Below are 23,846 nucleotides of genomic sequence, written 5' to 3'. Positions count from 1 at the left end.
AGACCCTGCTCCTACTACAAACACATACGTGTGCTGCATGCAGTACAATAAAATATTTTAGCCATATAGACAAGCTTGAAAGGAAGAAAGAAAAACCCTTAGATGCCCAAAGTTCCCAATGAAGACCCAATGGGGCAAAGAAAATGGGCATCTGACAGCCTCTAGGGACAGAGATGTGGCTCAGATCTGTGAGGTGCAGAGGAAGTGGAATTGAGGCCCCCCACCTGGAACCTGCATCCTGGAAAAGTAGCCTGTCAAGATTAAGGGGATCTAGAAAAGCCCTACCTATTATAGGTGGGGAGAAAAGTCACCCCAAAAAAGTCAAGACCTCAGACTTGATTCACATGTGAGCAAATATAGTCTCCACGTAACACGAAGTGCACAAAACAGAAAGCAAGCTACGTGGTGGGCAGAGGATTCGTCTGTTTTGTTCGTCAGAACCCAGAACCGTGCCTGACACACAACAGGTTCTCAAAAGCAAGAATGACTGAACTAAATTAACTGTGACTTCCTTTGACCAATAAAGTGGGACGTAAGTGACATCACAAGAATTCTAGAATTGAGGCTTTAGGAAGCCCGGTCACTTCCATTTTTGCCTTCTTGGAGCCTTGAGTGGCCTGGAAGAGAGGGCGGTGGACAGAGGCCCTATAAGATGAGACTTGAGAGTGAGCATACAGTAGGTTCACCAGCCCCGGAGGAGCTGCCCGGCCTGTGGACCTGAGACTAACCATTGCCGCCGAGCCCTGCTGGGTCACTGCACAGAACCGTAGACAAATTAAACAGTCATTTTGTACCACCAAGTTTTGGGGTGGTTTTTAATGCATCAGTGGGTGACTGGCCTTGCAAGTTCCTTTCTATAACCATACAGATAGATAGGAAGGCAGCAGACTGAAATGGATAGATGGACCGATATTTGGATGGTTGGAGCGGTGGGGAGGTGTGTGGGTGGACAGACGGCTGGATGAGTAAAAGTGTGGATAGGTGGGTGGGAAAATGGACGGGCAGGTGAGTGGATGGATGGATGAATGGGTTCATGTGTGGGCAGTGGATAGGTAGGTGAGTGGATGGGTGGGTAGGTGAAAGATCAACCGGATGGATGGATGGGTGTTTAGATAAAATGGTGAATGGATGGATGGATGGATACACATATATATTCTAAATCAAACTCTAAACTTACTAACAGTCTATTTTGGCATTAATATAGAAACATTAACTCATATAATGTTAGCATCCACTGGAGGATGTACCCCCCAATTTTAGGTTAAAATATGTGTAACTAAGAGGCAAAAATAAGAGGCCAACATGTGTTCCAGATTTATATCTAACTTAAAAGAAGCAACAAGTTGTCATGTTGCCATCATCCTGATGACATGGAAGACCTCAGAGCGCGTCCTTCATTTCCTAAGGGGAAGCCAGGCAAACCAACTGTCTATACCTGCACCAGTCCATTAATTCAATTAAGCCCTTCACTAATTAAGTCCTGCTATCTGGGAGGACAATGCCCTTCTTAATCTTCATCTTCAGGGTTATCTTGCTTATGTGGGATCTTCTGAGAGTAAAGGTAGTAAAGGGTAAAGCTTGTCAAGTTCCCTGAAAAGACATGTTAGATTTTTGTTCAACTTCATTGAATCTGTAGATCGAATTAGAGGGTACAAACATCTTTATAGCATGGAGCATTCCAAACAATGAACATGGTAAAGCTCTCCTTTTGGTTGGGTTTTCTTTAATGTTTCTCAATAACATTTCATTAGTTTCTCCATAAATAATTGCAGCATTTTTTATTTATTTGTAAGGGCTTTCCATTTGTTGGTGCTATTGTAAATGGCATGTTTTTGAAATATTTTCTAACATTTGTTGCGGGTTTATATAATGCAATAGATGTGTAGAGTTATCACAGTAACATGAAAAAAATAGACCTCCTTGCCTTCTTTCTGATAAGTGAATGCTTTTCATGTTGTACCCTTAGTGATGTATCTGTTGTAGGATGTTTAAGGTAGACCTTAGCAGTTAAGGAAGTTCCCTTCTAGTTCCAGTTTGCTAAGAGATTTTTTAAAAATCATGAGTAGATGTTCAGATGTATTAAATATTTTCTGTGCATCTCTTAAAAGCATCACATCTTAAGTCCAGTCTGTGTGATAACAGCATCAGACAACTTTCTTTCTGGCTATTTAACTGACAGCTGGTTTTACCTTCTCTGTTTAAATGTAAAGCACAGATTGCTGGAACTTAATTTTTCTTAGCCAGTTTGACAATATTTGTCTTTTAACTCACATATGTAGACCAATGCAAATGTAATATGAACCATCTCAGGAATTTGAAATTTTCCAGAGCCATGATGAAGAGGTTAGAAATGGGGAGATACATTTTACCAAGATATTTTCCCTAACAATATATCCGGAATGTTATAATTTCAAGGAGTTATCAGTAAAAAATAGTGAGCTACTTTATACGTTTTTTTATTACAGGACTTCCAGTTCTGGGGTGCATTTCATACTAAGAGCAGGCCTCAAACAGACCCCCATATTTCAAGTGCTCCATAGTGACACAGAGCTTGCAGCCATTGCGTCGAATAACACAGACTTGGACCATCAATATGAATCCAAGTACGGATATGTTTGAATTTATTTTGCACTTTCTGACTGTCCCTTTTTCTATATTTCTTGGACTCTCCTTCCGTGCCTCATTGTTTCTTTGATTTTTTTCTCTCTCATTCCATTTTTTCTTCTACTTAGTTCGGAAACGACACGTTCTAGTCCTATCTTCTGGACATTTCCATACAAACTTTATAAATTTTAATCTACCGAAGTCTGACGCTATTCAGCCTCTTCCATCTCCAAAAGCCTCTTCATTGGTGAAGAGCCACTCCCGCCCCCTACAGGTGATTCTCTGCATAGCGGTCAAAGTGAGATTTTAAGTAACCTTTAAAAAAAAAAAGTGTCCTATTTATATAAAACCATACATAATCTCATGTAAAGACACCTGTTTGACCAAATACATTTTTAGAATATCCTTTCGTAAAGAAAACCTTTTTTCTATTCCTTCAAAAATGAAAATTACTAATCTAAACGGAAAAAGACAACTCAAGCACTACATGGGGCTAAAAGGATTGAGAATTGTTATGTTCATTTGTTTGGGTGGTTTAAAACACCCAACATTTTGATGGACACTGACTGTAACAGGACGTGTGGTGCGGCCTTGATAATGGGGGGAATCTACTAACCACAATGTTGCTCATGTGATTGTATATTAATCATAACCAAAAGAAAAAATAGTAATAAATAAGTAAAACATCCAACATTTATTTTTCTTATTGAGGTATAATTGCCAAACAAGAATGCTGTAAATATATAATGTTATATATCTTGATGACTTTAAAAGTTGGTAAACACCTGTGAAACTGACCATCTCATCTAAAAATTTCCTCCTTACGGCTTTTCCTTTTGGAGGGGGGGGGTGATAAGGATATTGAACATAAGATCTATACCCTCTTTAAAAATGTTGATGACCTCAAAAATCCATCAACATCATCCACCACATCAACAAAAATAACAAAAACCACATGATCATCTCCATAGATGATGACAAATCATTTGACAAAATTCAACATCCATTCGTGATAAAAACTCCCAACAAAAAGGGTATACAGGGCAAGTACCTCAACATAATAAAGGCCATATATGACAAACCCACAGTTAACATTATACTTAATAGCGAGAAGCTGAAAGTTTTCCCTTTAAGATGAGGTACAAGACAAGGATGGCCACTCTCCCCACTTTCATCCACCATAGTTCTGGAAATGATTATTTAGGAGCATGTTGTTAAGCCTCCATGTGTTTGTGAGCCTTTTTGTTTTCTTTGTACAATTTATTTCTAGTTTTATACCTTTGTGGTCTGAAAAGTTCGTTGGTAGAATTTCAATCTTTTGGAATTTACTGAGGCTCTTTTTGTGGCCTAGTATGTGGTCTACTCTGGAGAATATTCCATGTGCACTTGAGAATAATGTGTATCCTATTGCTTTTGGACATAGAGTTCTGTAGATGTCTATTAGGTCCATCTGTTCTAGTGTGTTGTTCAGCGCCTCTGTGTCCTTACTTATATTCTGACTGGTGAATCTGTCCTTTGGAGTGAGTGGTGTGTTGAAGTCTCCTAAAATGAATGCATTGCATTCTATTTCCTCCTTTAATTCTGTTAGTATTTGTTTCACATATGCGGGTGCTCCGGTATTGGGCGCATATATATTTCTAATGGTTATATCCTCTTGTTGGACTGACGCCTTTATCATTATGCAATGTCATTCTTTATCACTTGTTACTTTTCAAGGGCCTTTTGTCTTAGAGAACTTTCTAGAAGTCTATCGTGTGGGCATGCCAAGCTCTCCCTTCTAAGGTGGTGAATGAGGTGCTGTATCTGGTCTCTTCTCTACGCGCCCTCCCCACACACACATAAAAGAGCAGAGCAGCCGGGTGGACCACCTTGGATTTCAGAGGCAGCACAAACCTCATTTCCAGTGGGCTACTCTGACCCATTCACTGATTGGTCTGAAAAGCACCTAGTTTGAGAGCAGCCTGGACCTTTGGAAGGTGGATGCCAGTAGGTGACACCACCTGGAACTCCTCTCATTGCCATCCCTTCAAGGTGCACACCTGAAAATGGCCTACCAGGGGACTGAACTGCCCAAGATCACAAGGCCTGAACCCAGGCCTGACTTGCGTGGTGTTCCACGCTCCATGCCAAGCCTGGTTGGCATTCTGCCATCTCTGAGTCTGTGCATCAGACACATGTGACACCAGCCCCCAGGAGCTGGAGGGGTCATCCATGTATCCCTGGGGATGTCCCTAGGGAGGAAGGTCTGGCGTGACCCTGCCTGTGCAGGTTGAGACGTTGGGCAGCTCCTGGGGGGTACCGTGGCCTCAGCGGGACAGGGAACTGGGGAGAAAAAGAGGCCTGAAGCGGCCTGAGCTCAGCTCGTCTCCTCAGAGCTGGGACCCCGGTGACATAGCCAAAGAGCGAGGGGAGGGCTCTGGTGGAGATCTCTGTAGTCGTGGATGGCAAGGTCCAGGAGGGTGGGCAGTCAGCAGCCCAGGGGGGCATGTGGGCGTGTCTGAATGCAGGGAGGGGCCCTTGAAGAAGTGATGTCACTGAAGACACGCCCAGTAGAACCTGAACTGTGACCTGGACAGAACCCAGATTCTGGCCGCAGACCCCAGTCCTGCTCACTTGACCGGAGGCGCTCGACAGAGCAACATGCGGTCTTGTTGTGCGGAGCCTTCTGAAGGCGTGGGAGTTAGGGAAGCCGAGACGGAGAGTCCTGCTGCTCGCTGTGGGCGCTGGCTCAGTGACCTCCTCCACCGCCTCTGTCCGTGTCTCCCGAGGAGCCCCGAGGTAACACAGGGCGGCCCAGAGCGGGCCCCTCCAGGGCCAGGCCACAGTGTGACCCATCCCGGGCTGAATTTCCAACGGCCCTTACTGTCTGTGTGCGGTGGGCGTGGGGTATGGGGGGACTGAAGGCTGGGGATGAGGGGGGCCGTTCGTGGGTTGCAGCACGTTCTGAGTTGGTGGACCCCTAGCGGGGCAGTCAGTGTCACAGCTCTGGTCTCAGCATTCAGCACGGGGAGGTGAGTGTTGGGACCAGGTACTTCCACCCACATGTTAGTCCTGAACCCGGGGGTGTCCTCTCCTTCCCTCAGGGACTGGATGTCTAGGTGTGCTTGATCTCGGGGGCAGGGTTTGGGGCCCACACTGGCCCCTGCGGGGAGGTCCACGCAGCCCCGGGTGCCTCCTCCGCAGCTACGAGGCGCCAGCTTTGCAGAGCTCCACCCCGGGGAGCGACGAGGAGCTGGTGGATGGATTCACCTACTCCATCTCCCTGGACCTGGGGCAGGCTGTCTACACCCCAGGACCCCGTTCCAAACCTGACAACCCACCAGGGCCCTCCCAGGGCTGCCCCATGAGAGTGGCCGACAGGCCCACTCCAGAGGGTCTGGAACCTCGTCCCCGGGGGCAACCCGTGCCTCTCATTGCTCGTACCGCAGGGGGCTGGAGGCTCTAGGGTGAGCTGCGAACTTCCGTCACCCTGGTGGTACCTGGGTTTCCCACTGACTATATTCTGCTGCCCCCCTCAGCCTGAACATGAGCCAACTGTCCATGGGACTGAGGTCCCCAGGCACAGGGCTCCCCGGACACGCGTGAGGAGGAAGGGGAGAAAGCGCTCGGCACGAGTGGGACCAGCTCCAAACACCAGCCGGAGCGCTCCTGAGCTCACCCTCCCTCCCGAGGAAGCCGAACAGCCGACCACGGGACAGCGGCTCCCCTGGTGAGCACCCACCCCCTCCTCGGCACAGTCGGGCCTCTGCCCACAGGCCGCGGTGTGTCTTGAGTGTGCCCACATGTGTCTGAGCCATGGTGTGTTCCTCTGACAGGTAGGGTGGCTGGTGATCAGCCTGTTAGGGTGCCCATGGGGAACACGGGAGGAGCCTCAGAGGGGCTCCCCAGGCACTGGGTGCTGCAGAAAGGACTGCCCGCCAAGCTGGGCCACTTCGGGGCTATTACTTCTCTGTACCTGATGAAAAGCCTTTGGCGTCACCCGTCAGTGGCCTCAGTTTGGAAAAGCACAAGGAAAGCAGCCTTGGGAGCAGAGGCTCGCGATGCCCTGTGGCTGGGCCCGGCCCTTGTCCTCACTGAGTTCACATGAGGGGCCTCTGGGGGCAGCAGAGGGGTACCTGGACAGGTTCTGGGGGGACTTCCTTCAGCAACAATAGGTGTGCAGCACCCACTTGGTGCAGGTCCTCTGGGCACACTTAGCATAACTGCGTGAAGGAAGCAGACACAATACTGGAACCCCGTCCCGGGGGGAGTCGGGCAGTCACCTCAGGTGTCATCCGCAGGTCATGGCCGGGGAGCGTCATGGGCGATGCCCTCACGGCCTCCTCATGTGATGGAGGGCATGACAAGTGGCCAGAGGAGGAAGTGAAAATGTGAGTTTTCACCGGGCCCAGAGGGGGCGCTGCCCGTGTGCACAGAATGGGCGGAGGAGGCGTTTGGTGCGTGGGGCAGGGGACGCCCAGCAGAGCCCAGCAGGTCACCCATCTTTGGATTCCCACGGGCGGGATGACGACTGGGGACTTCCTACTCGGGAGGATGGGAGAGGATGGGGTCCCAGGACAGACACGCAGGGTCAGGAAGGGGGGTGGCAGGTGCCTGGGCAGGCAGGGGAGGGCAGAGCGGCTGGAATGACCAGGCTTCTCACTCTGCCACCCCCCGGCCTTCCCGCAGCCCGAGGACGGGACGGGCTACGCGCCTTGCCTGGGAGCCCGAGAGTGCGTCCAGCGTCCTCCACTGCCCCCAGCCTTCAATCAACCTGAAGGGCCAAGTCCTCCACCACTTGGGCCAGAAGGAGCACCTGCAGCCCACGGTGGCTGAGCTCAAAGGTGAGGGGCTGCAGCCAGGGGACCGTCTAGGGTGGGCTTCCCGGACTGGGGTTCCCTTCACCCCAGTGAGGCACGGAATTGGGCTCGGGTTGACCCTTCCTCTGTGTCCTGCTCCAGAACCACGGCAGATGCAGCTGGGTCCAGAGACACAGGGAAGACCGTCTTCGAGGCTAGAGCCCATCCCGGAGATCCCTGAGACCCCTGAGGTGGAGCTACGGCCGGTGTCACCTGATTCAGCCCCTGGAGAGCCGGAGGATGTCCCAGCAGTGGCCTCAGCCCCGGTGCCAGGCCCCAAGCTGGAGCCCCATGAGCCCTCAGCCGTGGGGCCCGGAGCACCTGTCGGAATAGCACTGGACGTGGCAGAGCCAGAGGCGGGCCTGGACCCCACCAGACCCTATGCCGTGAGCCCCTGGGACATCCCAGGAGTGGTCTCAGGCCCCAAGCTGGAGCCCCTTGAGCCCTCGGTCCCAGGAATCGTACCACCTGCCGGAATGGCACCAGGCATGGCAGAGCCAGAGGCGGGGCCAGCGCCCACCAGCCCCTGTGCCGCGAGCACCCCCTGTGCCGTGAGGGAGGAGCCGCTCACCATCTTACAGTTCCCCCGCCGCCTGGTGGCCAAGCAGCTGACCCTTATCTGTGCGGTGAGCGGAGCGGGCTCTCGGGACCCGGGCTGGGCTTTCCCTGTGTCACGGGCTGCCCCAGACCTGCCCTCCCCTGACGTGGACTCCTGTGATGTGGGCCCACGTCCCAGCTTCCCCACGGACTCAGCCTGTGCCCTGAGAGACCCTCCACACGCCCAAGACTACACTGACCACAGGGGGACATTAGGGCTGGCCCTTAGGGGTCCTTGCCGACCAACGAGGAGGAGTGGAGGGAAGGTGGGCAGGGCCTGGCCGGGCTGGGAGGGGCAGGGCAGGGGAGGGGTGCTCAGGGAGGTGCTGCCAGGGCCTGAGGTCCTCCGGCCATTGGCCTGGCAGGCTTCCACAGCCTCCACACTTCAGAGGCCCCTGCCATGGACCTGACGGCGTGGGAGACACAGACACCACCAAAGGCCCTGGGTGGAGTTGTTTTGGGGGAAACTGCACCTGAGTAGGTACCGGGATCCACGGGGTGGCAGAATGGGAGGTAGATCCCCCAGGATGGCAGGGTGAGCTGCCTTGTGCTGCAGGGAGGAGGTGAGCGAGGGTGCCTGTGAGCAGAGCCCCTCCGTTCCCCACCACTGTGGGGCCCTGGGCATCCGGTCCTGGGTGCCTCAGTGGACGGGCTGCAAAGCCCGGACGGCCAGAAGCCTCACAGCACACCCCCAGCTGCCTAGGCTCCAGCTCCGACCGGTGGCTGCCTGGCACAGCGGCACCAGGGGCAGAGCTGGATGACACCCCTTGTCATCCCCAGGAGCTCTTCACCAAGGTCACCCGTGATGAATGCGAGGCCTACGTTGCATACAAGCCACAGATGGGAAGAAGGTACCAGCCAGAGAAGGCAAGCATTGAGCACGTGGCCCCCACCATCCATAAGGTCATGAAGCAGTTTGAAGCCACGGTTAGGTTGGTCACCACCTCCTGCCTCGGGACCCCGAGCATGACGGCCCGGGACAGGGCCCGAGTGGTGGAGTTCTGGATCCAGGTGGCTGGGGTGAGTTATGGGACGGCCCCCGGGGTCCATCCTGGCATCTTGGGACCTACTCTCCCCCTTTGCCATCTCTCATGATGAATGCCTGCGGTCTGCCCTGCACTGTCCCTGGGCCCTCCTGCCAGGGGCGTGCGGACCTGGACTCACAGGCCCCAGGGGGGGACAGCCATCCCTGCCCCTTCTTTGGGTTGAGCCACCCAGGAGGGCTGCTCACCAGGTACCAGGTGTGCTGGGCTTAAGGACAGGAGTTCATGGGGGGACAGAGCAGAGAAGCAGGCCACGCTCTCAGCTCTGTCTTCCCTCCCAGGACTGTGAGACCTTCCTGAATTTTGCATCCCTCCACGCGATTCTCCTGGCCCTGCAGTGCCCTCCTGTAGGTCGTCTTCAAAGCACCTGGGGACATGTTTCCTGGTGGGTAGTCCTGTCCCCGGGACCAGGGCACCTGAGGGGACAGGGATACCCCTAGGTCTGGGAGTGTCCCCTCAGTCGGCTGGGACTTCCTGGGTGGCAGCAGAGCCTAGGGACAGGGGTGGTGGGCTCTTGGAGCCCCGGTGGGTTAGGGCAGGGATACCCCTGGAGGAATCAGTTTCCCACAATGTCAGGTGTGGGGTGAAGCCAACGGGAGATCTTGACCATGCGTTCTGCAGCAGGAGGTCTCTGCCCCAAGGACAGCGACCTGGCCCAAAGCAGATTCGCCCCCGGGGAGAACTGGGAATGGAGGCCCCGGGTGGAAACACGCAGCCCCCTCCCCAGGCCACGGAGTCCCCAGGGCTCAGGGCCGTGGTGGAAAGCCTCCTGCAGGCTAGTTGATATCTGGGGTCTCCAGGAAAACGGGTCTGCCCCCAGACTCCCCAGTTGCTGGCCACATGTCCCCTCCTCCTCTCCCCGCCCCTTAGGAAGAGCGCCTACATGTTTAAAGAACTTAAAAAGATGGACAAGAAGGCTGATCGGCAGTGGTTCCACGCGGTAAATGGCGGTAGAGGTTCTGAAGGGAGGGGTCCTTGGGGCAAGTCCTCTGCCGTGCGGGGGCCCAGCCTTGGGCAGACTCGAGGTGTGCAGGGTGAGAGGGGGGAGCTGATGGGGGAAGTAGGGTCCACCAGGCCCCCAACGGCCTCATCTGTCTCCCTCCCTGGCCCCACTTGACTGGGGTCCTGGCATCCAGTGAGGACCCAGAGGACAGGCCCCGGTCAGGGTTGGGGCTGGCACGGGGTTGGCAGCAGGGGTGAGGCCTGTGGCTGAGCAAGGTCGGCCTCTTCCTGGGTCCCCTGAGACCGTTACCCTGGGGTACGGACCTGCCACGTGAGCGGGGTCCAGGGAGCACAAGATGGGCTTCAGCTTTCTGCCCATCCCACCTTGTCGTGTGAGGGGAGCCGTGGTGACAGCCAGGTGACAGTGGGTGCTCAGGGCACCCTGGGAGGCAGGGACCTCCCCACACACTCTGCAGGTGAGGAAGCCTATCAGGGCGGCTGGCCGCGGCCCAAGGACACAAGAGAGGATGAGTGTGTGCCGGCGCTGGGGTCGCTCTAGGCTGAGAGCCTGCTGGAGGTGGGGGCAGCATAGGTGCCAGGGGACGCGCGCAAGGCACCCATCAACCAAGGCCTGGTGGTGGGAGGGCGCGTGGGAGGGGAGCACGAGCACCTGAGTGTCCTGGACCTTGCAGGCGGCGAAGTACCTGTTGACGCGATGGCAGTGGGACCAGAAGACACTCCACTACAAGGAGAATCAGGTGAGAGTGGCGTGGCCTGGTGCCACCAGCCCTGAGCTGCCAGGACTGGGGTGACCAGGAGGGCGATAGCAGCTGCGTACGGGGAGAAGTTGGAGGACGGATGCAGGGACCACAGGTCCTGGGATTGACCAAAAACCAGCCCTGGGAGGGACCGGGAGAGGAGCGCAGGGTGAAGGGAGGGGAGGGAGGCAGCAGAGGGTGGTCCAAGGGAGCTGGGGCTGCGGGTGTGGGGTTCAGGAGAAGCTCTGTGGGCGCCCCTGAGGTAGGCGGGGACTCATCACCTCCCCACCCCCGTGGCACAGGGCATGGTCCCCTTCCTTGGACATATTCTCGATGACGTGCCCATGGAGCAACTCCCAGAACATAATGATGAAGTAAGTGAGCCCAGCGGGACACAGGGGGGCAGGATGGTGAGCTTTGGGGAGGAGAGAGCCCCAGTGAGGCCACACCTCTCAGCACCCGGCCACCCCGACTTCTGAGAGTCTCCCCGCCACCCCAGGAGGTGGACCTCTAGGAGAGGATGCACATAAGCTCCCCGGTCCTGGCCCCAGGGAAGGCGGGGCTGAGGGCTAGAGGGGCAGCATCTGGGCAGGACTGTCCTCCCCCTCAAGCCCTGCCCAGGGGGAGGCGTGTTGCTCCTTCAGGGCAGGAAGCACATCAAGGGGCTGGCAGTGCCTGCCCGCCTGAGGCCCCGTCTCCCTGTCTGCCATCACGGAGAGTTGCGTGGGAAGCTTGGCCTCAGCTCCCCAGTCCACTCCCCACCTCTCGGTAGCCCCGATCCCGGGCCAGGTCCGGGTGCTGTTTCTGGGCAGGCCTGCCCCTTGGAGGGCCCTGGAGGTCCTCCACCTTGAGAAAGGGTGGGGATGTTCTGGCCTCGTTCTCGGCTCAGGGGGCTGCTTCCGATGCACTTTGGCTGCCTTGCTGCCTTGCAGGGTGATGGTATAAAGTAAGAGTTGAGTGCCCAGCCATGAAAGGTGAGGGACGGAGTCAGGAGCCGCTGAGCGGGACCTTGTCCACCCCATCCCCTGGGTCTAACGTGTCTTGAGAGAGTTAAGCCACACAGAGCTGAGGACACTAAAGGCTTTGTCAGGTGGGGGGTGGGGGAGGCATCAAGGCTCCTTCCTGGAGGAGGAGCTGGAGACCCAACAGTGGGAACAGGCAGGGCTGGATGGCACTGGAGGGAAGGCGGGTCCCCGTGTGAGCAAAGATCCGGGACCATCCCAGTGCCCCCACTCCTCACCCCCCTCCTCGTCTCCATCCTGTCCTTCCTCTGCCCCAGGTCATCTCCATCCTAGATGAGATCGCGTTGCAAAAGCACGTGGCCAGGCGGTACGACCTGGAGCCCGATGAGCGCGTCCAGTCCTTTCTCCAGGCCGTGGAGCCCCTGGATGAGCAGCAGAGGTGAGGCCGGCCGGAGTCAGGCGTGGGCTGCAGCTGCCCGCAGGCTCTGGGAGAAGGGACCCTGACGTGTGGCTCCAGGGGCTCACAGGTGTCCCTCTGTCCTGCAGCTATAACCTGTCCTGCGAGCTGGAGCCAGAGGGCCAGAGGGCCAGCAGAAAGGGGCTGTTGCAGTTCTTCAGGCGCCACAAGATTTAAACTTCCTGGCCAGGGCCAGGTGAGTATTCTGGGCGGGGGCGATCGGCAGGGGGTGGGCTGCTCCACAGCCTCAGGGAAGCTTCGGGACACATGGGGTGTGGGGGCGTCCTAAAGACAGGTGGGGCTGGGGCCCCAGCTCCACGGCCGACCAGTCCTGCCAGACTGAAGGATGGTTCCCCTCCCCCTCTGAGACCCAGCCTCCTCCTCTGTGACTAGGTGACGCTCAGGAGACTTCCCGTGACAGGGACGCCCCGGGTGCTTGTGATTGACAGGACCCTCCATGCAGGACCAGGGGCCCAGAGGGCAGTGGGGACGGGGTGCAAGCAGGATAACGGGGGGAACCCGGGATAACCTGCCTCTTCTGTGCACCTGTGTGGCCCTGCAGCTGCCGTCCTCGGGCCCGCAGCCCTGGTGGTGCCCTGGCTGCGTGCGGACGAGAGCTCCCCCTTCGGGCAGGCGGCACCCGGCACTCCCAGGCCCTAGCCTGCTTCCTGCTCCTCTTCCTGCCCCTGCTCATCCTCAGCCTCTGCTGCGGCAGGTGCTCTGGCACCTCCTCCGTCGGTCGGCAGACCCGGGCAGCTCCCCAGGCTGCCGCTGCACCCCAAGGACCCGTACGTAGCTGCAGCCAATCTGGCCTCCTTCCTGCTGGGTCGTCCCCTCTGCTCGTGGCCCGCTGGACAGAGGCGAGCTGCCCCACCACGCGGACGGTGTCACCATTTGGGCACGTGGCCTCCCGTGTTGTCAACACCACCTGCTGCCTGGGTGCCATCAGCCACCGAGTTGTAGCCACACGGTTCCAGGAAAAGGTGGGGCCGTCCTCACCAGGCCTGGACATTCCCGGGATGGACACAGACACGGCGCAGTGCTGCACGGAACCACCGCCCCCTGGGTGGCCAGAGGAGGCATCTGAGGATGCAGGGGTGGCCGGCGGCCACAGGTTCCCAGGGAATGCTCCCAGGGGCGACCCTGTGCAACTTCCACCCCTCATCCCTGAGAAACAGCCTCCCTGGGGATTAAAGACGGCAGGGTGAGAGGTGACACAGAGACCTCCTCCCAAAACCACATATAATATGAAAATATAATTCACACAACTCAGCCTGAAAGAATAAAAGGAAAGAAGGCTACGCAGACTGCACACACCTAGAGAAAAGAGCAGACCTCGCGGAACAGGGTAAGGTACCAGAGCTGTGACCCGGCGGGACTCGAGCCCTTCCCCCACCGCAGCGCATCGGCGGGAGGAAGAGACACAGACCAGGGACGGAGTGGACGCCTGGCACTGCTGAACACCCAGCTCTGGAGATCTGTTCGGAGCACAAACCTACATTGCATGGTGCTCTGGTGATTAGCAGGGCTGGAATACCTGGAGAGATGGAGATTCCCACTGCTTGTGGAGAACAGGGATTCATCTCCGGCTGCTCTGGGCGGGCAGTCTCAAAAACTTCCTAAAAGCAAGAGGGCTGCTGAAGGGGCAAGGATTGCACAGAGCTTACTGCTCAGGAGAAAGGCACAGGGCTCTGGGGACAGACCATCATCGGAACCCAGAGAGAAGCCATGTGGCCGAGGCTGCCAGCAGCATCGATGCCGGAAGCTGCTGCTCCAGGGGCAGGGATGTCAGGAGCCTGTCCCATCCTCCGCTGCGGTCGGCAGATCCTCTGGGTGCCAAGTGTATGGACACAGCCCCGGACCCTCCCTTCAGGGGAGGCCTGCTGGCCATAGGGGCAGCTGGCCACCGGAGGAGGTGAGGCCCTGGCCCTTGCTGCCCCCCCCCTGTTTTTTCAGAAGATATATTTAACTTTAATAATAAAAATAAAGAAATAGCCTCCCTGAGGGCAGTGTGATGTGGATGTTGTCCCTGGGGGTCACCCCTGTGCAGGTGGGATGCAGTCAGTCAGAGGACTGCCCCCACCCTGCTCTTTCCTCTCATAGCTCTGCCCCACAGGCAGTCATCTTGTGCCCCCCGACCCACCCCGGCCCTCAAACCCTCTGACCCAGGGTGGTCCCGACCTGTGTATGCCAGGTTGCCCTCCATTCTCCGTCCTTGCTCATAAGGTGCTCAGGAAGAGCGGGGTGCTCTAAGCCCCAGGCGTGCACACCTTGGCAGCACTGGGAAGAGCTGCCCAAAAAGAACCTGGGCCTTACTGCCTGTCACCTATAGATTATGATCAGACATGAAAGTCTACTGATTAGAAGCCCCGGGGTGTCTCCTCATGTCTGGGACACCAATGCACATGTAACCCAAGTAGATCCCAGGGCTGCAGGCCACCAGTCTAGCACTGTCCCACTTGATGAGACACAGCTGCCCCACACATTTCAGAAATTCCATTGCAAAAAGGTGGAACTTGGTCTCTCAAAGCACCTCCAAGAGGTGCATGCCTTCCATTGGGGGGCTTTCTCTGAGCCCAATTTCTCCACACTTCACACCTCAAAGCTCCCAGGACCCCAGTCCTCCCCCATGGTGCCCCTCAGCCGCCCATCCCCAGGCCAGGCTGGTGTGAGGCCCCTGGTGTCCCGCTCCTGGGTCCTGGCTGAGTGGCCTGAAATCTGTGACAAATGGCTGGGGAGGCTGAGCGGAGGCACTTGGCTCTGATTCTCCCCACACGCTCCCCCAGGGCTCTCAGGATGTGTTCACCCTCCCAGGAGGGGAGGCCTGGGCTAGAGGGGAGTTCCAGGATCACCACAAACACCCCCTTGGGGGGCTCCAGGCTGGAGACAGTCTCCAGGCCTTATGCTGCACGTGGAGCCACAGACTGGGGACTGGGGAAGCAGACGTGGGCCCTCCTGACAGCCTCAGGTGACCAGGTGGCAGGAGGTAAAATCGGGATACCCAGGCCACCCTCCTTTCCCTGGTCCTGCCCACAGAACCCTCAGAGCCATCTGCCTGCATGGTGGTCCCAGGGATGACCTCAGGCTCCCCGGCCACATAGGGAGGGAGGTTTGGGCAGGAGGACGGCAGACGGGCCCCTAGCAAGGCAGGGGCCCAGGTCAGACCTGTCATCCTGCACGGCCCACCAGCCTCAACCTGACACAGAAGAGCTCTGGGCCCAGAAACAAAGCAGCAGCCCTGGGCCTGCTGGGTGGTCACTGGGCCAGCGGTCCGTCCTGCCCAGGGTCTGTGCGTTACAGCCTAGACCGCTGGTGCAGGGACACCAGGATCACACGGCGGCGTGGCCACCCTGACTGTGGGCTGCAGCCCACCTTCTCCACCCGGCGTGTGCTGGGGAGGTGGCTGGGCCCTCTGGTCCCTGGTGCGCTCCTCTGCACCCAGGCACGGGCTCTGGGGGCTCCCCGTCTTCGGGCTCTTCAGAGAAGCTGATGCTGGTGTTCTTGTTCGCAGGCTCAGAGAATGAACTTTGCAAACACTCAAGGAAGGAGAGCATGGGCGAGGCTTCTGTTTACGGATAATGCAGAGGACAGAGCTCCTGGCTTGCCCCTGCCCGGAGGGGACAAGAGAGCCCCGGGGTGATGCACTGTCTAGGGGATGTAGAGGCAGGTGAGAGACAAAGGGCCAGGGATGCAGACCTGCTGAACGGTCCCCAAATGCTTATCTTCGAAGAGACACTAAGTTTCTGACCAGTCTTCCAGATTATTTTGCTTACTTGCCTGTATTACTTGCCTCCATTGCACATCATCTGATTAGGGCTAGAGGAAGAAAAGCAGCATCTGGGTAGTTAAAGAAAATGAGCCGGGCCTTTGAGCAGCTACGGTACATTTTACAACAGCCTCATTGAATGGACACAGTGAAGACATGGGCGATGCTGCGGTCTTTTCTTATGTGGGGGATATTCAAACATTTCAGGACAACTCACTCCTCCTGCCTTTTTAGTTTGAATTAATCTCACACAAGAACGCTTATGTTACTTTAGAGAATGAATGTGACTGACTTTGCTTAATTGTCTGATACGGAGTTTCAGTAGGGGTTTTATTCCGGAGGCCCTCACCCGGCTCTGTCTGCACCCACAGTCCCTGCCTCGCCAGCACTCAGGCCCCGTGGCTTCCCTCCCCAGCTGCCATCCCCTCCGAGTTCCTCCTCCAGGCTTCCCTTCCACACTCCCCAAGCTCTCTGCTCCCATGCTCGCACCCCTCTCCCTCCGCCCTCCCAGCCTTCTCCTACCCCCACCCCTCCCCTGGGCTGGGACTCCTGTTAGGAGGGCATTGTGCATTTTTCTCACTTCTTGTCCCCGCTGCAGCAAAGAACTGAAACGCAGAGACACAGTAGTGAAGTAGAATAAAAGTTTTATTTATGGAGAGAAAGTGCACACTCAGACAGAGGGGAGTGTGGGCTACCTCAGAGAGAAAGGCGCATGGAAATGTAGGGGGATCCCGCTTTTAAGGATTTTTCAGGAATGTGACAAAGGGCTAGGGGTGTGGACCTGTGAAGTGGTCTCAAGATGAGACGTGACGTTTCTTATCAGTCCTCCGGGTAATTCTGCAAAATTAGCTTAACACAAGAAATGCACTGCTCAGATTCCCTGCAGAATAGCAGCTTCGTGGTTGGAGAGCATATCATTTAAGACTGCCTTCCCTGCCTCCAAGGTGGGCTGAGTTACTGTATGTTTGCTCAAGAGCATGCTAAGTGTGGATAAAATGAAAATTCCTGGGTCCAGGATTCTCACCTGGGCCTAGTCGGCTAGCTCACTACTCATGTGGGCAATCGGTTGCTGCTGACTCTATATAAAAGTGCTCCCACCCAGTGCTCTGGGTGACACGGTGACAGGGCTGCGAGGCTGCAGGAGAGCAGAGCAGAGGCTGGAGTGGTGGCAGCGCTGAGGTCAGAGGCCTAGAGGATGTCTGCAGGACGGCTGTGCAGGCAGAGAGGCCCAGGGGCAGAGACCGGCTTGCTGCATGCAGACTCGCTCTCATTGGATGGCATGTTAGGGATTGACCTGCCACGGTGGAAATAAAGTTGGGTATAGCCCTTCCACCCCGAGAGCGGTTTACTGTCATTGCTTTGATCACATTGAATCCATAGCGAACTTGCCTGGGGTTGAAATCGATCAGCAGGACATTAAAACTCTTACTTCTTCACTTCCTGGGCTTTGAAATGCAATCTTAGCTTTAAGATCGAATCTTTCCTGTCTTACTGTGCTGCAATGGCTGGGCTGGCATGCTACGTGAACTGTCCAGTCCGCAAATTACTTGAATATACGGGGATGGAGGAGGAGAAAGAGCACATAGGTACAGGTAAAAAAATAAGCTGGGCCTTTAAGCAGGCTACGTGAGTCTCACCATGACATGATTCACTAAACACAATCAAGACAAGGGTGTGCCGAGAGACCTTCCTTTGTCTGGGGAATACTCAAGCATTCCAGGCCAGTTACTCCTGGCTTCTGGAACTTTAAGTGATCTCACTGAAGAATGCCTATATTCTTAGTTTGCTATTTTTACCCTAGAGAAGGGAGAAGCACAAGGTGCCAAAGAGCCCCGTGCACCTTATTAAGAAGTGCAGACTCTATTTCATTGGCCATACAGGGTCAGAGAAGGATTTTGAGCAGCGAAATATGATCACTTTCTTATAGGTAGGTGATCTACAGTAGTGAGGGGGAAGAATTTAAGTGGGAGGCAGTGAAGGCTTGGGGGTCAAGTAGGAGGCCACTGCACAGCTTAGGGGAGAGACGGTGAGGGCTTGGAAACCCAGTGTGGTGGTGAGAACTGAGAGGAGACACAGACGTGAGAAAGAGCAAAGTCACTGGAACCGGGCCTGACTCGCTATGCGCAGGATGGAAGGCGAAGCCGTCTCCCAGGTTTCTTCCTGGGATGGCTGGGGGACAGGTAGCGATACTGGTAATAAAGTTGTGGGCAGAGGAAGATAATGGACTAAGTTTGGAAGACTTTAGGTTTGGGATACTTGTGAGTAACCTAGGAAGAATTAATATTGTCAAAATGGTAATCCTACCTACGGCAATCTACAGATTCAAATGCAAACCCTATCAAAATACCAACAGCATTCTTCAACGAACCAGAACCAATCGTTCTAAACTTCATAGGGAACCACAAAAGACCCCGAATAGCCAAAGCAATCCTGAGAAGGAAGAATAAAGCCGGGGGCATGTCACTTCCAAAATTTCAACTCTTAGTAAATCTGCATAAAAAGTCAAGATCTACTACAAAGACACAGTAATCAAGACAATTTGGTACTGGCACAAGAACAGACCCACAGACCAGTGGAACACAATAGAGAGTCCAGATATTAACCCAAACATATGCGGTCAATTAATAGGCGATAAAGGAGCCATGGATTTATAATGGGGAAATGACAGCCTCTTCAACAGCTGGTGTTGGCAAAACCGGACAGCTACATGTTATAGAATGAAACTGGATCACTGTCTAACCCCACACACAAAAGGAAAGTCAAAATGGGTCGAAGACCTGAATGTAAGTCATGAAACCATAAAACACTTAGAAAAAAAACATAGGAAAAACTCTCCTGGACAGAAACAGGAGCAACTTCTTCATGAACATATCTCCCCAGGCAAGGGAAACAAAAGCAAAAATGAACAAGTGGGACTATATCAAGCTGAAAAGCTTCTGTACAGCAAAGGACACCGTCAACAGAACAAAAGGACATCCTACAGTATCGGAGAATATGTTCATAAATGACATATCCGATATGGGGTTGACATCCAAAATATATAAAGACCTCACGAACCTCAGCAGACAAAAAGCAAATAATCCATTTAGAAAATGGGCACAGGATTAGAACAGACACTTCTCCAACGAAGAAATTCAGATGGCCAACAGGCACATGAAAAGATGCTCCGCAATTGCTAATCATCAGAGAAATGCAAATTAAAACCTCAATGATACATCACCTCATACCAGTGAGGATGACCACCATCCAAAAGACAAACAACAAATGTTGGCGAGGATGTGGAGAAAGGGGAAGCGTCTTACACTGCTGGTGGGAATGTAAATTAGTTCAACCATTGTGGAAAGCAGTATGGAGGTGCCTCAAAAATCTCCAAAGAGAAATACCATTGACCCCGGAATTCCACTCCTAGGAATTTACCCTAAGAATGCAGCAGCCCAGTTTGAAAAAGACAGATGCACCCCTGTTTATTGCAGCACAATTTACGATAGTCAGGAAATGGAAGCAACCTAAGTGTCCCTCAGTAGATGAATGGATAAAGAAGATGTGGTACATATACACAATGGAATATTATACAGCCAGAAGAAGAAGAAAATCCTACCATTTGCAACAACATAGCTGGAGCTAGAGGGTATTATGCTCAGTGAAATAAGCCAGGCAGAGAAAGACAAGTATCAAATGATTTCACTCATCTGTGGAGTGTAACAACAAAGAAAAAAAACCTGAAGGAACAAAACAGCAGCAGACTCGCAGAACCCAAGAATGGACTGACAGTTACCAAAGGGAAAGGGACTGGGGAGGATGGGTGGGAAGGGAGGGATCAGTGGAATAAAAGGTGCATTACTATTAGCAGACATAATATAGGGGGGCCACGGGGAGGGCTGTACAACACAGAGAAAACAAGTAGGGATTCTATAGCATCTTACTATGCTGACGGACACTGATTGTAATCGGGTATGTGGGGGGGACTTGATGATGGGGGGAGTCTGGTAAACATAATGTTGCTCATGTAACTGTAGCTTGATACCAAAAAATAATCATAATAACAACTTAATAAAAAATTGAAAAAAAGATTATCATTTAAATTTGAAGGAGGGATTAAACAATTTCTAGATAAGCAAAAGCCGAGAGAATTTAGCTCCCAGCAACCATCTCTACAGTGTATTTTTGAGGGACTGATATAGATGGAAGTGTTCCTAACATTAAATAGCTGTCACCAGAAGTAACAAAAGGGGATAGACAAAGAGTACAGAATATGACACCTAATATATAAAGAATGAGGAGGGAAAATTAAAAAAACAGCCTCCCTTAGACTGTTTGTAATAGCATACTTAACTGAGTTAAGATAGATTCTTAGATAGTAAGGAAGGTAAGGCACCCTTGAACCTTTGGTCACCACGAACCTAAAGCCTGCAGTGGCAATAAAGACATACCTACTGCTAATCACCCTAAATGTAAATGCTCTGAATGCACCAATCAAAAGACACAGAGTCACTGAATGGATAAGAAAACAAGACCCATCTATATGCTGCCTACAAGAGACGACTCACTTCAAACCCAAGGACATACAAAGACTAAAAGTCAAGGGATGGAAAGAGATATTTCATGCAACTAATAGGGAGGAAAAAGCAGGTGTTGCAGTACTTGCATTAGACAAAATAGACTTGAAAACAAAGAACGTCACAAGAGACAAAGACAGACGTTACATAATGATAAAGGGGTCAATCCAAAAAGAGGATATAAGCATTATAAATATCTATGCACCCTACACAGAAGCACCTACATACGTGAAACAAATACTCACAGGATTCAAAGGGGAAATAGAATCAATGCATTCATGTTAGGAGACTTCAACACTCCACTCACTCCAAAGAACAGATCAACCAGACAGAAAATAAGTAAGGAGACAGAGGCCCTGAACAACACATTGGAACAATGGACCCGACAGACATCTACAGAACTCTCCACTCAAAAGCAGCAGGACACACATTCTTCTCAAGTGCACATGGCACATTTTCAAGAACAGATCATATACTAGGCCACAAAAAGAGCCTCAGGAAATTCAAAAGGATTGAAATTGTACAAACCAGCTTCTCAGACCACAAGGGTATGAAACTAGAATTAAATTACACACAGACGAAAAAGCCTACAATCACATGGAGGCTTAACAACATGCTCCTAAATAACCACTGGCTCAATGACCAAATAAACACAGAGATCAAGCGATATATGGCGAGAAATGACAACAATAATTCAACAACGAAAATCTGGGATGCAGCAAAGACACCGCCGAGAGGGAAGTATATTGCAGCACAGGCCTACCTCGGGGAAGAAGGGCAATCCCATATGGACACTGCAAACTCACAACCAACCAAGCCAGACAAAGAAGAAAAACTGAGGCCCAAAGTCAGTAGAGGGAGGGACATACTAAAGAGTAGAGCAGAAATAAATAAAATAGAGAAGAATAAAACAATAGAGGGAATCAATGAAAGCAGGAGCTGGTTCTTTGAGAAAATAAACAAAATAGTAAACCCCTAGCCAGACTTATCAAGAAAAAAAGAGAGTCAACGCACATGAACAGAATCAGAAATGAGAAAGGAAAATACAGTACTGACAGCACAGAAATATGAAGAATTATGAGAGAATACTATGAAAAATTATATGGAAAGAAACTGGATAACCTAGAAGAAATGGTCAACTTTCGAGAAAAACGCAACCTCCCACGGCTGAGCCAGGAAGAAACAAAACCTGAACAGACCAGGGGCCGCAGGGACGCTGACCCGGGAACCCCCGACGGCAAGGCCGACAGGCACCTCGGGAAACACTTCTGATTCCGAAGGCGCGGCCCCCGGCGGCCCGTCCCCCGCCGCCCCGACGCGGGCACCGCCGGGCCCCTCAGCGCGCCCGGCCCTCGCCCTCGAGGCCGCCGCCGAGAACCTCCACACGCGGCAGGACGCCCTCCGGCCTCCCGCCTGCGCGGCCCCCGGCCGGGCCCAGCGAGGACCCACCACCCGCGCCGCCCGCCGAGCCCTCGCGCGGCCGCCCCCTCAGCGGCGCCCCCGCGCCCGCAGGCGGAGGCACAGGTCCACGCGGACACCTACCTTCCGGCCCGCAGAGCCGTCGCTGTCGCCTTCACCCCTGAAGCGCGGCCCGCCCGGGACGCTCGGCCGCAGGTCCGCCGGGAGGAAGGCGCCGCCGAGCACAGCGCGGGTCCACCCTCACGCGGTCTCCGCGGGGCCCGCTGCGCGGACGGGGCGGCGGCCCGGAGCATGGACGGAGCCGCGGGAGCTGCCTGGGCCTACGGCGCCCGCGAGGCTACCGACTCTTGAATGCGGCGGCGGCGGCGCCTGCAGCTACTCAGCAGCCGCCGGGCTCACTGGTTCCGCGCGCTCGCCCAATGGCTGCCGGCTCCGCGGCGCCGCCTGGCTTATTGGCCGCGAGTGCCGTCAGTCGGAGGCGGGCCTTCTCGAGACCTGCGCGCTCATTGGCCGCCAGGGCAGTCCCGCGCCGGCTGTCATTTTCTTCGATAGACTTTCTGATTTTTCATGAGATGACCCACGCGTTAGTTTTTTAAAAAATTAATCAATTAATTAATTTAGGTGTCCTTAATACACAATCACATGAGCAACAATGTGGTTACTAGATTCCCCCCATTAAGTCCCCCCCCACCCCATTACAGTCACTGACGATCCGCGTAGTGAGACGCTGTAGAGTCACTACTTGTCGTGTCCGTGTTGTACCGCCCTCCCCGCGCCCCCCCTGCCTTCTGTGCGCTGCCCCTGCTGCCCCTCTTTCCCCTGGTCGCTCCCTCCCGAGTCCCTTTCCCGCTGGTAACTGTCAGTCCGCTCTTGGGTTCTGTGCGTCTGCGGCTGTTTCGTTCCTTCAGTGTTTGCTTTGTTCTTATGCTCCACACGAGTGAAATCATTTGGTGCTTGTCTTTCTCCGCCTGGCTTGTTTCACTGAGCGTAATACCCTCTAGCTCCGTCCATGGTGTTGCAAATGGTAGGAGTCGTTTTCTTCCTATGGCTGAATAATATTCCATTGTGTATATGCACCACATCTTCTTTATCCATTCATCTACTGAGGGACACTTAGGTTGCTTCCATTTCTTGGCTATTGTAAATAACTCACCTGTTATTAAGTTATTTAATTTTCAAGGGACTGGGGATTTTCTACATATCTTTGTATTACGGATTTGTAACTTAATGCACTACGGTCAGAGAACAAATATATTTTGTATGATTTCAATTCTTTGAAATTTAGTTCAGTTTTGTGATCTATGTGATCAATATGTTATATGCTCCTGAAAATTCTGTTGTTGTGGAGTGGGATGTTCTATTAGTGTTGACTAGATCTAGTTGGTGGATACCATTCAGTTTTTCTGCATCTTTGCTGAGTTTTTTATCTACTTGTCCTATCGGTTACTGAGAAAAAAAGTGTTGACATATCCAAGTAGATTGATGGACTTGTCTGTGCTTTCCCTTGAGTTACATTAGTTTTTCTTTTCTTTCTGTTAGCATTTTGGGATGCTTTTAGGAGGTGCTGTAATATATCCTCCTGGCGAGTTTATACTTTCCTCATGATGTTTGGAGATGGGTGTGAGCGCGCGGCCCGGTCCCGCTGCCTCTGCGTGTCTTCGGCGCGGGCGCCCCGGCACTTGCACAGCGCACCTGCTGTTGCGGGAGAGCAGCGCGGGACGCGCGGCAGCAGGGTGCCCAGGGCGGCACGTGGCCGGCGGCGGGCGGCCCGGTCCGTGCCCGGGGTGGGGGGCGGGGCTCGAGGCCACGGACACCACCCTCGGGCGACGGGCGCGCCCAGGGGCCGAGGGACGATGGTCCCCTCCTGTGGGGCCGGGCCTGCCCTACCTCCCTACCGTGGCCAG

The 23,846-nt window shown here is 53.8% G+C and overlaps 1 long non-coding RNA gene across 1 annotated transcript; it reads left to right on the top strand.

Moving 5' to 3' along the window:
- The first annotated feature begins 9,951 nt into the window (after positions 1 to 9,951).
- LOC118972861 (uncharacterized) lies at positions 9,952 to 11,158 on the top strand. The gene is made up of 3 exons (XR_005061992.2): positions 9,952 to 10,022; positions 10,717 to 10,782; positions 11,085 to 11,158. It is a non-coding gene; the product is annotated as an uncharacterized lncRNA (long non-coding RNA).
- The last annotated feature ends 12,688 nt before the right edge of the window (positions 11,159 to 23,846 follow it).

The sequence above is a fragment of the Manis javanica genome, chromosome 13 (assembly GCF_040802235.1).
Source record: "Manis javanica isolate MJ-LG chromosome 13, MJ_LKY, whole genome shotgun sequence".
Classification (NCBI taxonomy): domain Eukaryota; kingdom Metazoa; phylum Chordata; class Mammalia; order Pholidota; family Manidae; genus Manis; species Manis javanica.
The sequence above is the reverse complement of the archived record's forward strand: the minus strand, read 5'-3'. Positions and strand labels throughout refer to the sequence as shown.